This window comes from Symphalangus syndactylus, chromosome 3, assembly GCF_028878055.3.
Source record: "Symphalangus syndactylus isolate Jambi chromosome 3, NHGRI_mSymSyn1-v2.1_pri, whole genome shotgun sequence".
Taxonomy (NCBI): domain Eukaryota; kingdom Metazoa; phylum Chordata; class Mammalia; order Primates; family Hylobatidae; genus Symphalangus; species Symphalangus syndactylus.
The window spans coordinates 96,092,065-96,106,357 of NC_072425.2; the positions used below are offsets into that span (position 1 = coordinate 96,092,065).

Consider the following 14,293-nt stretch of genomic DNA (forward strand, 5'->3'; position numbering starts at 1 on the left):
TTTAAACTATTATTTGTGACCAACTAGACTCTCCTATCTAACCCTACTAGTGGTCAGTAACACACATTGGTGACACAGCTGGCCACCTAATAAGCTGTGCAAGAGAAAACTTGATGGGTGGATGAATGATTAGATACTTAATTTGGTCACCTTTGCAGTAAGTTCTAAGCAACTGAACAAACATTCTTAGATTATAGAACTTGAGTTGTGTGAATTTCTGTGGACAGGGACAACACTTTCTTTGGAAATCTTTCTTTGTAAGTGGCCTCTGCGTTACAGGAAAGCACATTCCCTAAAGGTGCCTTTCTTTTCCTTTATACTCAAGTAGAAGAGGGAATAGAGTTGATGGGTCTGTCACAAAGACTAGTATTAATGTCACATAGGATAGGAAAGTAAACCAAGTTAATCCATCTCTGTCGCACATTTGGTATACTACTACACTTGGAAGGAATATAGAGGTTTCTAGATGTCCTGCTTTGAGAACTATTAACATAAGTTTGAATTTAAATTGTACAGGTATGCTGTTCTCCACTGTCATTAAGCCAACTCACTTGGCTTGTAAGTTAAACCATTGCTCCTTTCCATCAAGCCAGCCATGCTAACAGGTGACTCAGTCAGCCATTATTAATTTTTTACCAAAAAAATACCTATGTGCAAATCATTTTATGTTTTGCTTTCAATTGATTTCCAATTGGTTTACTGAATGTGCTGAGTGATTTTTAGATTATAGTGTGAGGGTGATTACTTCGGATTCTTGTAATCTCAAAAGAACTTCTGAAAAAGTCATATGCATTTTTAGAAAATATCAGTGATGATTATAAGAAGAGCACTTGAAACAGTATTAGGTATGAAGTCAGACAACTTGTGTTTGAATTGTGACTCTCCCAGAGTTTACCTACTTGTTTTCATACAAATTACTTAATCATTCTAGGATTTAGTTCTCAGAAATAATAGACACAGCCTTAGAGGAGAACCATGAGTATGAAGTTTATGTGAAAATCCTTATTAAAGTATCTTGCTCCTGGTAGATGGGCAATAAAAACATATTTTTTAGTTAATTATTAAATTAACAACTAAATTAAAGATAATAGGCATTATTTTAAAAGACCAATGCAAAAAAAAGCAATGCACTGAGGATTAAACTGCAGTTGAATTTAGTGTAAGTGAACCTGAAATAATGGAGTTCAATTTTAAATTAAGATCAAACTACCCTGAATTCCAGAGGTTTTATTAAACCTTTCCATTGATGTTGGCCTTAATAAGTAAGTTTTTGTACCATATTGAGGAACAGAATTTAAATTTTCAATACACTTATTAAGTTGGAAAAATAAAATGTCAGAAATGACAAACTGAATTTTTTAATAAACTTATTTGTACAGCAAGTACTATAGAGAGAATATTTAAGTATTAATAATGGTAAGACAAAATAAGACCCTTTGGTTATGGTATTCTTTCTGTAAGTTACCAATATTATTATAATGGCTTTTTATGTGGGGTATTGCAGAGGGATATGAAGCAACAAAAGCACTTATGAGGATCTGTCATTATAAATTACCACTTCACACATTCTTTTATATACTTTTTGCTTTTCTAAATATAGAGAACGCACTATGTGTCACACAGTGTTCTCGGTTCTGGGAATATGAAAGCAAAGGCAAAAACTGGTTTGTTGACCTACCAAAACTATAATTCAGGGAAAAAGAGCTATTAAAATATTTTACAAATATAGTAAGTCTTATGAAAAGAGAACAGTACTAATAGTACAAAGTAAGAGATCAAAGACTTGGGATAAAGTTCCCTGTAATCTGACACCTAAAGACCTCAAGAGAGGGTGGGTATCAGCAAGTGTGAATCATGTGTGTGTATATATATACATATATATATATGCACGTGTGTGTGTGTTTAGAAAGAGAGAGACAGGGCCGGGCGCGGTGGCTCACGCTTGTAATCCCAGCACTTTGGGAGGCCGAGGCGGGTGGATCACGAGGTCAGGAGATCGAGACCACGGTGAAACCCCGTCTCTACTAAAAAAATACAAAAAAAAAATTAGCCGGGCGTGGTGGCGGGCACCTGTAGTCCCAGCTACTCGGAGAGGCTGAGGCAGGAGAATGGCGTGAACCCAGGAGATGGAGCTTGCAGTGAGCCGAGATTGCGCCACTGCACTCCAGCCTGGGGGACAGAGCGAGACTCCGTCTCAAAAAAAAGAAAGAAAGAAAGAGAGAGACAGACGAGAGTTCCATGAGAGAGTAAAGTATATGTTCAGAGACCTGGAGATGAGAGCATATGTCTATGGTTTGGAGTGAAGAGCTGGAGATCAGGTTAAAAAGCAATCAGAAACAGGCCGGGCGTGGTGGATCACGCTTGTAATCTCAGCAATTTCGGAGGCCCAGGTGGGCAGATCACCTGAGGTCAGGAGTTCAAGACCAGCCTAACCAACATGGAGAAACCCCATCTCTACTAAAAATAGAAAAAATTAGCCGGGTGTGGTGGCGCATGCCTGTAATCCCAGCTACTCAAGAGGCTGAGGTAGGAGAATCGCTTGAACCCAGGGGCAGAGGTTGTGGTGAGCCGAGATCGCGCCATTGCACTCCAGCCTGGGCGACAGAGTGAGACTCTATCTCAAAAAAAAAAAAAAAAAAAAAAAAAAAAAACCAGAAGCAGTTATTGGAGGGACCTTTAAGCCTTTAAAAGCATTAAAGATATGTGTAAGGAGATGCTACTCATGCATTTTAAGCAGGACATAATATTGTCATTTTTTTGGTTGTTGTTGTTGCTGTTAAATTCAGTCTTGATCCTTTACGATTTGTTAAAGAAACATCTGTAAAGACCACAAAAATAACAAATGGAATGCAGCACTTGGAGAAGTTAGAAAAAAAAGAGCATTGCCTATTATTTAATAAGTTAAAAATATATTTTAAAGAAAATATATAATGTGGGGAAAAGGCCACCATGCTCTAGGATGGTGGTTCTCAAACTATCTGTGGTGGAGGACTAGCTTTTTCTTCTCTCTGTTGTTTCCAATCTGTCACAGACTAACACTTTTATGAAATACAATGAAGATGAATTACTTAGAAAATGAACTTTAAAAGAACAGATATACAAAATAGGAACTTCATTTTTTATCATCAGATTCAACAAACACAAAATTGCATTTTCATAAATGCAATCAGAAAACAAAACAGGAAAAGAGAGAAGAGTCTAAAAAACTGTACATGTTGCTCATTGAAGGTATGTGTGGAGGTGATTAAAATTTCTGTGCTTACCTCATTGCAGACGAATAAAAAATGGGACATGGATCACACTTTCAGAGACTTTTGCTTTAGGAATTAGTTTACATACCACTAATGATATTAACTTTGTCTCCAAATTTGTTAAGGGTAAGAAAGCAAGAAAATTAGTATCAACAACTGGGATTTGGATACTATGTAGAAAGATCTGAAACTAAGGAAAAAAAAGAAAAAGAAAATTCTAAGATTTTTGCCTATATAGCTCCCTTATTATCAAGGAATATTAAATTTATTTTTTTAAATAAAAATGGCTTTGATGCCATTTTTTTCCTGTCATACAACCCTCCCAGGCTAAGGGGCATTAATTACATTGACAAATCTGTGTTGGCAGCAGAAACCAATGGGTTTGACTTTTATCATTTTCTAGAACATTATAGTAGCCATTTTGTAGTCTAATATTTCTCAGTTTACAGCAACATTCTGCATCCTGAGAAATTTAACATGGAAAAAGAGTGATTTAAATATTTAAGTAATATTTGCTTTTAATATTTTGAATAATAGGAAGCAGGAAAGAGGTTTTCAAATGAGCAGATAAATAGATATATGGATGGCAAAGAAAGTCAAAAATTAATCAAATTTATATATAAATAGTAATAGAAATGAAAACATTAAATTTACAGTAGCAGTGACATGCATTAATTCGAAACTATTCTATTTTTCCGTAGTCATTCATTACTTTACATGTTAACTCAACTCATCTTCATCAAGCATCTACTATAAGCCTACAATTGTGCTGGGAGCTATGATTATTAAAGATATGAACCCCTATGTGAAAAATGCTCATAATATAAGGAGGAGTGGAAAAAAACATTTAAGTGATTGCAATATGATGGAATAACCATGAAGAAGCAGTGTCTGTAATAGAAGTTGTTTCAGGAAAGGTTCTTGAACACTTCCATACGCTCTTCTAAAGACTAGGCAGATATTATCATGGGAAGTCTGAGGCTCTGCAATATAAAATGATCAGCAGATGTATTTTAGGGCTCTCACACAATTTCTCAAGGTCACACCATTTTTGCCAGCCAGCATTCTTAGACTGGGCCCATACCAATTTTCACTTTACTTTTTTTCCTACTGGGACATTAGAATTCATTAATAACCAACTAGTTATAATCAACTAGTAATAAATATAATGATAATGTTCATAAAATAACTGTGATTTATTGATTGTCTATTATGGGCCAGTCACTTGACAATTTTTATTTAATCCATTCGAAACAGAGATACTATATACATTTTAGAGACGAGGAAAGTAAGGTAATAGGCCTAAGATTATACAGCAGTTCTCTGGCAAGGTGAGAAGTCAAACCTAGACAATTCTGCTGCAGCATTCTCCAGCGTAATTCCATAGACTTCCTCCTCCCTGAGGCCCAAATCCTTTGTATTGGTGCCTACCTACATTCCAACACTTTGCCACAATAGAACAATATAAACTTAAAACTCTTTCTTTTTTCTTGGTGTTGTCTGGTTTCTCCACAAAGACTCAGGCTAGTACATAATGTTGTAGAACAGATGAGCTATGCTTCTCTAGATCTGAGAGATTATTTTTGAAAGTTGCAACTCATTCAAACCTATTTTTGAAAGAAGGCAAAACCTAAATCTTGAATATACCCATTTTACTTACTTTTGTAATCATTAAGAGAACATAACAAATAAAACTGATGTTTTCTCATTGTTCTTCCACAAAACATTGAAGAAAAATGCTTAAAAAACTTTAGTTAAGCCCTAGTTTGCCTAATATATTTGTATGAACACTTGTGTTCTCAATGTTGTGTTTGGCAAGCATTGGGCATTTTAAATTAATGAATTTTCCAACCACTTAGGGAGAAGATTTAAAACAAAGTTTACTCTCAAGATGTAACTTGAGACTGAGTTATACCACTGTTTTATTATCCCTAATGGCACTGAGTCAATCCACAGATATTTCATCCTGCAATTTTCTACTGTTATGAAAATGCATAATATTAATCATTGTAATACTTTATAAACTGACCATAAACCAATGTTTATAGTCAGTTAATCATTGTATTACTTTGCTTTAGGTAATTTAGTACATTACCATAATGTAGCAATCTACTTAATACAAATCTTAAAGTGAACACAATAAAGTTGTATAGCATTAATATATTATGCATTCTAACCTGAAATTTTGAAATACAACCGATGTTTGGACAGAGTTCAGATGTTCTATGACTTTAGTTTCCTCTAGCTTTGCTGAGAAAAGAGTAAAGACTTAATGAAGGTCATCAGTAAACTATTATTCTACTTCTAACTATGCATCCCTTTCTCAACCTGCTTTAGGCCACCATTTAGGAATCTACAACTACTTATTTTTAAAATACTAATAACTCCAATTAAGGGAAGCCTATTCCAAGTTTTAAAAAAATCAGTAAGTTTGGGAGTAGGTGACAATAATGTCAATAAAGTGAGGTAGTGCTTCTCTTTTAAATGACTTCAAGGAATTTTTTATAAGCACTCTAACACAATCATTTCAAGAGAGTGAAATTGGACATCATCTTTGTTTTGAGAACTAACATTTATTGAGTGGCTTCTATGTCTCAGGAACAGTGCTAAGGACTCTTTTTTTCATTATCACCTTTAATCCTCATTATAGGCCTGAGATAAAGATTGCATTTTTGGACATAAAACTTGGAAATCTTTTATTAATGCCAAGCTGTGGTATCAGTTGGGATTTTTAGAAGTGAGTAAAGAAATCTGTATAAATGTAGACCTTTCCTCCACTGTTCATATGATATAAAGAATATGAATCCTATGGACATATTAAGGCCTCTCAACTATGAAAGTCTCAGCATAGGTATTCCATGGTATTCACACTGATGGGAGTAGATGGTAGATTCAAGGAATGAACAAAGTATTCATACGAAGCAGAGAATGGCTGCATATAAGAAGCTGTCCTGTCACCTCCAATGTTGATGAAAATCAGTCAAGTAGTTTCTAGACATCAGATGAAGAAATAGACTCGCTTCAGTGACATTTGCAGAAGAAAATGTTGGTGTGTATAAGAAAAAGTATGAGGGGATTCTTCTCTGGTCACTGCAGTTATTGTGGTTCACTTGCATTTAAAAAATATTTTCACGGTTTTCAAGTGGTTAAGTTCTCTCAAGATTATTATTGCTGAAGAGAGACATTTAGAATTTTAATCATTGTTCTGTCAGGTGAACAATCTTTTAACTTTTTTTTTTTTTTTTGAGACAGAGTCTTGCTCTAACACCCAGGCTTGAGTGTAGTGGCACAATCTCGGTTCACTGCAACCTCTGCATCCTGAGTTCAAGCAATTCTCATGCCCCAGCCTCCCGAGTAGCTGGGACTACAGGCACATGCCATCATGGCAGCTACTTTTTTTTTGAGATGGAGTCTTGCTCTGTCACCCAGGCTGGAGTGCAGTTGTGCAATCCTGGCTTACTGCAACCTCTGCCTCTTGGGTTCAAGCAATTCTCCTGCCTCAGCCTCCTGAGTAGCTGGGATTACAGGCGTGTGCCACCACACCAAGCAAATTTTTGTGTTTTTAGTGAGACAGGGTTTCACTATATTGGCCCGGCTGGTCTTGAACTCCTGACCTTGTGATCCACCCCCCCTTGGCCTCCCAAAGTGTTGGGATTACAGGTGTGCGCCACCATGCCCGGCCTACTTTCTGTATTTTCAGTAGAGCCTGGTTTTCACGATGGTGGCCAAGCTGGCCTCAAACTCCTGACCTCAAGTAATCCGCAGGCCTCGACCTCCCAAAGTGCTGGGATTACAGGCATGAGGAGCCACCATGCCCGGCCTCTTTTAATATTTTTAAAGCAGAATCTGTGCCCTGTATCTTTTTAAAAAATTTTCTTCATCAGTCCCTATCAGAATACGCTGAACGCTGGAGAAGTGGAACACGTTAATTTAATTAAATGATTGAAAAAAGGTGTTTTCTTTGGTGTGTTTTCATTTTCTATTATAAAATAAAAGTTTCTGTAATGAATGTACTTGTTCTTAGAGAAAATAAACAGAACAGGTAGAAACTGCTTGAGCACTAAGAAAAGAAACATAGTGAGGAAGAAAATCCAGTGCTTCCTAAACTTGCTGCACACTAGACTCACCAGGAAGTCTTTAAAAAATTTCAGTCAAGACCGTAATGCAGACAATGGAATGATTATCTAGCCGGTGGGTGGGTAGTGAGTCAAAGGTGTCAGTATTTGTCAAAGTTCCCCCATGATTGCAACAAGCAGGCAAGTTAGGAACCCAATGAACTATTTTATCATATCTAATGGGCATCACTTTCAAACTTGGCTTTAATCTGTTTAAAATAAGTCCTTCTTAGATTAAATATTTTTATGTAATAGTTTTGTCCAAATATATACATAACAATGATTGAGTAGAGATTATTATATAATACAAAGTGTATTATATAATACACTGTGTATCTTATGCATAAATGTAATAGGTCTAGGTTCTGAGACTTAAATTTCTCTCACTATACGTTAGAGAAAAGAAGACAAAAACAGACTATTTGCAGAAACATATCTTTGTTTAAATGATAAGGTTTACTGGAAAAAATACAGAGTTAACAATAGAATACTTAATGTGTTTTCAATAATGACAATACTCTGTTAGACTTCAGCACTAATGTTTTCCAACTATTAGTTTTGATTGTGAGTATTTTCAAAAGAAGCTTATTGAGAATATCCAGAAAAAGCAAAATTGGTAAACAAGGAATCACACTATTTTTTTCTCTTTGCTATATGCTTCATTCCAGTGTTTTGGTTAACAAAAGTATATGCTGAGTTAATACAATCACACAAATATTAATAAAAATACAAATATTAATAATAATAGTGATAATCACCAATATATTGGCCATTTATTGAGCATCTATTTTAGGTTCTTTTTATAAATTATTGCCCATCTTGAAATTGACTGTATTAGTCCATTTTCATGCTACTGATAAAGGCATACCAGAGACCAGGAAGAAAAAGAGGTTTAATGAACTTACAGTTCCACATGACTGGGGAGGCCTCACAATCATGGTAGAAGACAAGGAGGAGCAAGTCACATCTTACATGGATGGCAGCAGGCAAAAAAAGGGCTTGTGCAGGGAAACTATCCCTTATAAAACCATCAGATCTCATGAGACTTATTCACTATCATGAGAACAGCATGGGAAAGACCTGCCCCCATTACTTAATTACCTCCCACCGGGTCCCTCCCACAACACGTGAAAATTCAAGATGAGATTTGGGTGGGGACACAGTCAAGCCATATCATTGACCTTGATATTCACCCCTTGTATTGAAAAGAAAATGGACATCCAGAGCAACTGACTTACACAGCATATAAGTGGCAAAGCTGGGATACCAAGCTAGAGGGCTTCACCTCAAAAGCATATGATTTTTGGCTTAATGAATCCTGTGTCTCCAGTCACAATAGCTAAATTTGTTCTGCTTTCATCCACATTTATACTTTCCTTACAGTATGTGTACCACTTTATTTTCTCAGTAGACTAGGAAGATAGAGTTCTAGGAGGCATTACTTCTGGCCCAAATGAGATCATATCAAAATCAAGAAAATCAGGAAGAGGGGTGTGTGTGTGAGAGAGAGAGAGAGAAAGAGAGAGAGAGAGAGACAGAGATTCCTTAAGTGTGCAAATTTTGAGTCCAGTTTTACACACAGAAGGGTGAGATACAAACAAACATTGCATGCCAGTGGGGATTAAAACTGTAGAGCTTTTGGAAATTGGCTCCTCCCTGTGTTTGCCAAAACCAGTCTGGTGCTTTGTGTCACACTTCCCTGCCATATGCAGGCATGCTGGCTCTTTTCCTAGGGAAACTGTTTATTTTAAAACCCACCCGAAAGATACTATTGGGTAACATTGGTTATCTCTGTTTTCTACCATAGGAGAACTTAATATTTTGTAATTGTACAGTCTAATGGCTTCCTGTGTTCAAGTGACAAAAATCCAACTCAAACTAGCTCAAGGCAAAACAACCGTAGCAAAAACAAAACCCAACAAACAACAAGTTTACTGGAAGAATTCCTGGGTAGCTCAAACACTGAAGGAAGTTCTGAAGAAATGACACTGCTTTAGAGCTCTTAGCTAGATCAAATGAAAGTCTCGAGGCTTTTTATTTTCCGTTAGTTCTCATTTCTTGTAGCCATGTGCATTCATCTCATTCCCTTCTGTTCCCCAGGTACTGAGGAGTGCATGTGGAGGGTTCTGGCAAGAGGCCCAGGGGTTGAGTGAAGCTTCATGCCTATATCATTTCAACTTGGAGACCTGAAGGAAAGAGCTCTCACCACCCTTCTTCCCAGAAGGGTAAAGAATACCAGGGAATGCCTTTGCTTGTTCTGGCTTAGGTCCCCTGCTGTCTCCTGGATATGTCACAGTGGTCAGGCCTGCACTACATGCCCAATCCCCAGAGTTTCGGGAGTGGCATTCCCTCCAGAGTTGAAGCAGAAGAAAGCCAACCCTGAATGGAAGGGAAAGCCGACCCTGCTCCAGAAGAGAAGGAGAAAGAGTGCCTAATGAACTAAACAATCAGTGACAATTACATTGATATTTGATTTCTCCTTATTACCTTACCTCCCATGGAACCTGATAGATACATAACAGATTTGGCTTATAAGGCTGGTGCTTTCTCTTCCAATTCAAAGCTGATTGAGGACATAATTATGTTGTTGAACAGACAAACTACAAGTGATTAGAGCATCTAGTGGCCATTTTAGTTTTGAATGGTAGAGAAAAGTATAGAAATTGGAGTTAGAATTGGGGTAAAGCCAAGGCCACGCACTTGCATTGATGTTTCATAACTTCTCTGAGCCGCATATGCTTCAGAAAATAAATGGGAGAATAACGGGGCCCATTAGGTAGTATTTTACATAGACTCAACGAAATCATTTTATTTTATTTCATTACAGAAGGGGTTTCGTTATGTTGCACGGGTTGACCTCAAACTCCTGGACTCAAGTGTTCCACCCACTTCGGCCTCTGGATTTGCTGAGACTACAGGTGCTTACCACTATCCCCAGCCTAAAGAGATTATTTATGAAAGCTTTTAATCAAAAACCTGCCATAGAGTAAATATTCGATATGTGTTAAATAGCAATAAAAACAGTTAACAGAACCTAACAACAACAACAAAAAGAATTCTACAGTTTAATCATGAGGTAGAGATTAGAGTGAAATGGTAAATTTTAATATACTCACAACAGACCACATTTTATATGTGTGTATTATAGATACACACATATACACACACATTCAATATACTAGTTTAGAAGGTGAGCAGCTTATTTTAAGTCATGTGAACAAGGTATGTAGAACTTCAACAATTGCTATTAATGTCAGTTCTATTTTGATGTTTCACGTATCACTGGGCAGAACTTGAACTTTTATAGTTAAGGTTTTGCATTTAAGTCTTTCCTTTTAAAATTATCTTCTATATCCGTGTACATTTACGGAATCCTGGACCTTGTTCCCAAAGCTTCCCCTTTATGAAGAATATTCTATAAAAATCACTTGCTTTATTTTAAAAAGTATAAAAACTCACATATTATCAAACTTTCAAGGATATATTTGTATTTTTCTCAACTCCTTGCATGATTTAAATTACTTCTTGGTAAATACATGAACAATATGGAAAGAAGAGTCCATTTGATATTTGTAAAAAATGAGTGGAATGTACAGTGAAAACAATATATTTTAAAAGTTTCATGCCCAGAATTTATTTGACTAAGCCTATGAGAGTACAGAATTAGTGCCTTTGTAAAAAATAATTCTACTGGGGGAAAAAAAAAGACCTTACCAAATTTTAAAATTAGACAGCACTTTATTTTATAATAAAACATTATTTTATTTTTAAGAAAAATTATAATTGTTGACCACCAGATGGCTCCCATATTTTTAAAAATTCAGCAGGAAGAGTGGAAACTGTTCCAAATATACAGATTCCAAAGAAACAAAGGTAAAGAAAATGATATAACCTGTGAAACTTTTAACCACATATAAAAATAACTTAAGGAACATAATTTTTAGAAACTTTTCTCTTAAAGAGACACATGAATTATTTGTGAACAGCACGGCACAATATACCCTTCGAATTTATGCCAATCTTCGAAAATGCTATTTTTCTGCGTAAACTACTACCCCATAGGTGCTATTATTCTCCCCATTTGTTCACCTCCTCTTTAGGTAAGTATCATTCCACCAGACATATAACAATAATGTCACATTACAAATCAAGGTTCTCCATAAAAGCAAAATAATTTTGACCTGTGTCAACAATGGAGCCAATTCACGATGTGGGATGCATTATGCATCACAGCTCAACTACGATGTTGCTGGTGTCATGGACAAAGTTCTAAAGGATGTGTTTTACTCATCTTAATATGTAAGCTATTAAGATAATAGACCCTGCACTTGTCACTCTGACAGCTTTTTTAAAGGCTAAGCTGCCCAATTTGTCGTTCATTAAAAGCTCTAGCGCTGTTTTGTGATATGCAGTCACTGAGCCATTGAGCTTTCAGAGTGTACAATTCTATTTTGAGAAAAAATTTTGTCAATAAAAAAGGCATATGTTTCAATGAGTCATCTTAACAGAGCAAACTCATAAGAAGGGGTTGACCTGCACTTCCACCCCGCTACTGAGTTTTCCCTACCTTTTCTTGTTAGCACAAAGCTTGCCCCGGTGCCTCGTGCCACAGGGAAACCAGAAATGTGGAGACAAGGTCTCCTTAGCCCATATGGTTTTATTTGCGTTCTGCTGGCACAGTTATAGTCATACAGTAACCAACATAAATTTTTAGTTTTATTATCACCTCTAAAAAGAGACAGAAATGTGAAAATTGAAGCCAGAAGGTTTGTATCACAGGATTAATTAGGCAGGGCCAAGTGGAGTCTCACTCCTCCTGGCAGCGAGCGCCTCAAGAAGGTGCCTGCCTTCAATTATGGAGCACACAAAGCAATTAAAAACCCTGTTTCTTTTTCCTGAGGTGTTACTTGTTACTTGATAAATCTCTTTTTTAAAATTCTCTGGGGATCTGAATTGGCTAGAGGTGCAATCTACCGGGGTAGATATTCATGAAAAATTGATTTAGCTCTAGCCTAAGTGCAAGAGGTTTAAAATAAACCTGAAAGGAATGAACAGTGTGTTTCTTGGCTGACATTTTATTGGCCATATTTTTAATGCACAAAAGACTAGATAATTAAGAATTGAGACATTATGGATCTCCACTAGGAGATATGAATCGAATTGGTCAGCCGTCCCAGGCATTTTATCCTAAGTCACAGTGCACATTTGATTAACCTTTCTTACAGGGTTATTTGTACATTCTATGGACAACACTGTGGTGTGCATAAGTCAGATTAAGTGCATGCCTTCCAGAACCCACCTTCCCTTTCTAATAGAGAATTGGCTTGGTATGAAATTATATCTTTTTACCTGATTTATGGCCTAGCCCAGTGGGATTTGAAACTTGGATCTATTGTTTTATTTCTCCAAAAGGAAGTTTTCTTGCTTTTCACTGTCATTTTTGAGAATTACATTATTATCCTAACTCTGGAATGATTTATAAATATTCAGGAGTAAGCTTCAATTGTCTTCTGTACAGCTAGTTTCATGGACTGGGATTTTACCAGTAGTACGTAAATCACCTAGCTAACCCTTTCCTCTGAAATATAAATAATTTAAAATATGCAATGTGTACAGTGTATAACTGGTACAAAGAATAGTGCTCTACCAAGACATATGAGCTTAAGCTTTATCTGTGATCTCATGCTTCCTGTTGAAAAGAGAAGCAAAATTTTTTTTTTAATCGATAGACAAAAAACCATCATTGTAAATAGAGGAATGAGACTCTACTTTCACTTAAAAAGTATATTAGATACAATTTAATACAACAGTAAAGACAGCAAAAGATTTTAGTGTATGTTATTTTCTATGTGTGTATTTCTAAATTAAAAATATTAATTTATTTCAGAAAATTAATTATGATAAAAATATTTTATCCTCTCCTTACTTTTTTTCATTGTATTCTTTCTTTTTCTTAAGTTTAAATGTAATGTAAAGATTAAAAAAATTGTTTTAAAAGGAAAATTTAATAAATGCCAAATAGGGAAAAATTTTAAACGGTGATTATATTTAATCAGAAAAATTTTGCAATGTTTTAGTGAAGATAATGTTGATAAAATATAACCTTGGAAATCTAGATTCTAGTTATTAGAATTTTAATTTAAATTTTATTGAACTTTTTACTTATGGATGATTATTTATCTATCTTTTTCCATTTCTTAGCGTGTTATTTTTTCAGGCTTGTGGCAATGTAGTTTTACTCTGTTGTGCTGTGATAATGGGCCTAAATGTCTACTGGAAGAAAATACTAGAATGGCATTATGTTAAGAAAGGGGAACAAGTGCCAGAAAATAATGCTTATGTTCTTGTATGTTTACTTTAAGCCTGGATTAAAAGTTTCAGCAATAGGTACCTAAATGAAAATATGATACATTTTGCATCGGTCTTAGTAAAATTGATTAATTTGTCTTTTAGTTAAAACAGTGTGAAGAATTCAGTCAGTGACATGGTAATTATTTTTATTGAGATAGTGGCCTTGGGTTGGCCTTTGGGAGCTAGGATAATTGTGGGTTTAAAGTTCTTTTATGATATTAATATTTTCTCTTCTCCTTTCAGCTCTCTACTGTGTATATTCCTTTCTTTAAAGTTCCCCAATATGGTTTATTGAGTCCCCAGATGTCCTTGTGATTCCTTTCCCCTGGTATCCAAACCTTTGTATAATCCCATGCCCTTGGGTGGAGGTGGGATTTGTGACTATAACAAGTGTTAGTCCAGTGGTTAGATTATAAGACAAAGGTGATGGGATTTTGCAGATGCAAATAAGTTTCCTAATCAGTTGACTTGAGTTAATTAAAATAAAGATTATTCTAGATAGGCCTATTCTAATCAGGTGAGCCCTTTAAAACGGGATCTACCGGTCAGAAACTTAAAGTCACAGAGATTCTCTCT

The 14,293-nt window shown here is 35.7% G+C and overlaps 2 long non-coding RNA genes across 2 annotated transcripts in view; one reads left to right on the forward strand and one right to left on the reverse strand.

The window, feature by feature from the left end:
* The window catches only part of LOC129479444 (uncharacterized), a 658,151-nt gene that overhangs the window by 96,235 nt on the left and 547,623 nt on the right, over nt 1-14,293 (reverse strand). The gene's annotated exons all lie outside the window — the stretch shown is intronic.
* LOC134736315 (uncharacterized) overlaps nt 1-14,293 on the forward strand; it is a 71,274-nt gene that overhangs the window by 32,745 nt on the left and 24,236 nt on the right. Inside the window, exons 2-3 of the long non-coding RNA XR_010120266.1 lie at nt 9,467-9,591; nt 10,194-10,284. This is a non-coding gene — a long non-coding RNA (uncharacterized lncRNA). The remainder of the gene's footprint in view (nt 1-9,466; nt 9,592-10,193; nt 10,285-14,293) is intronic.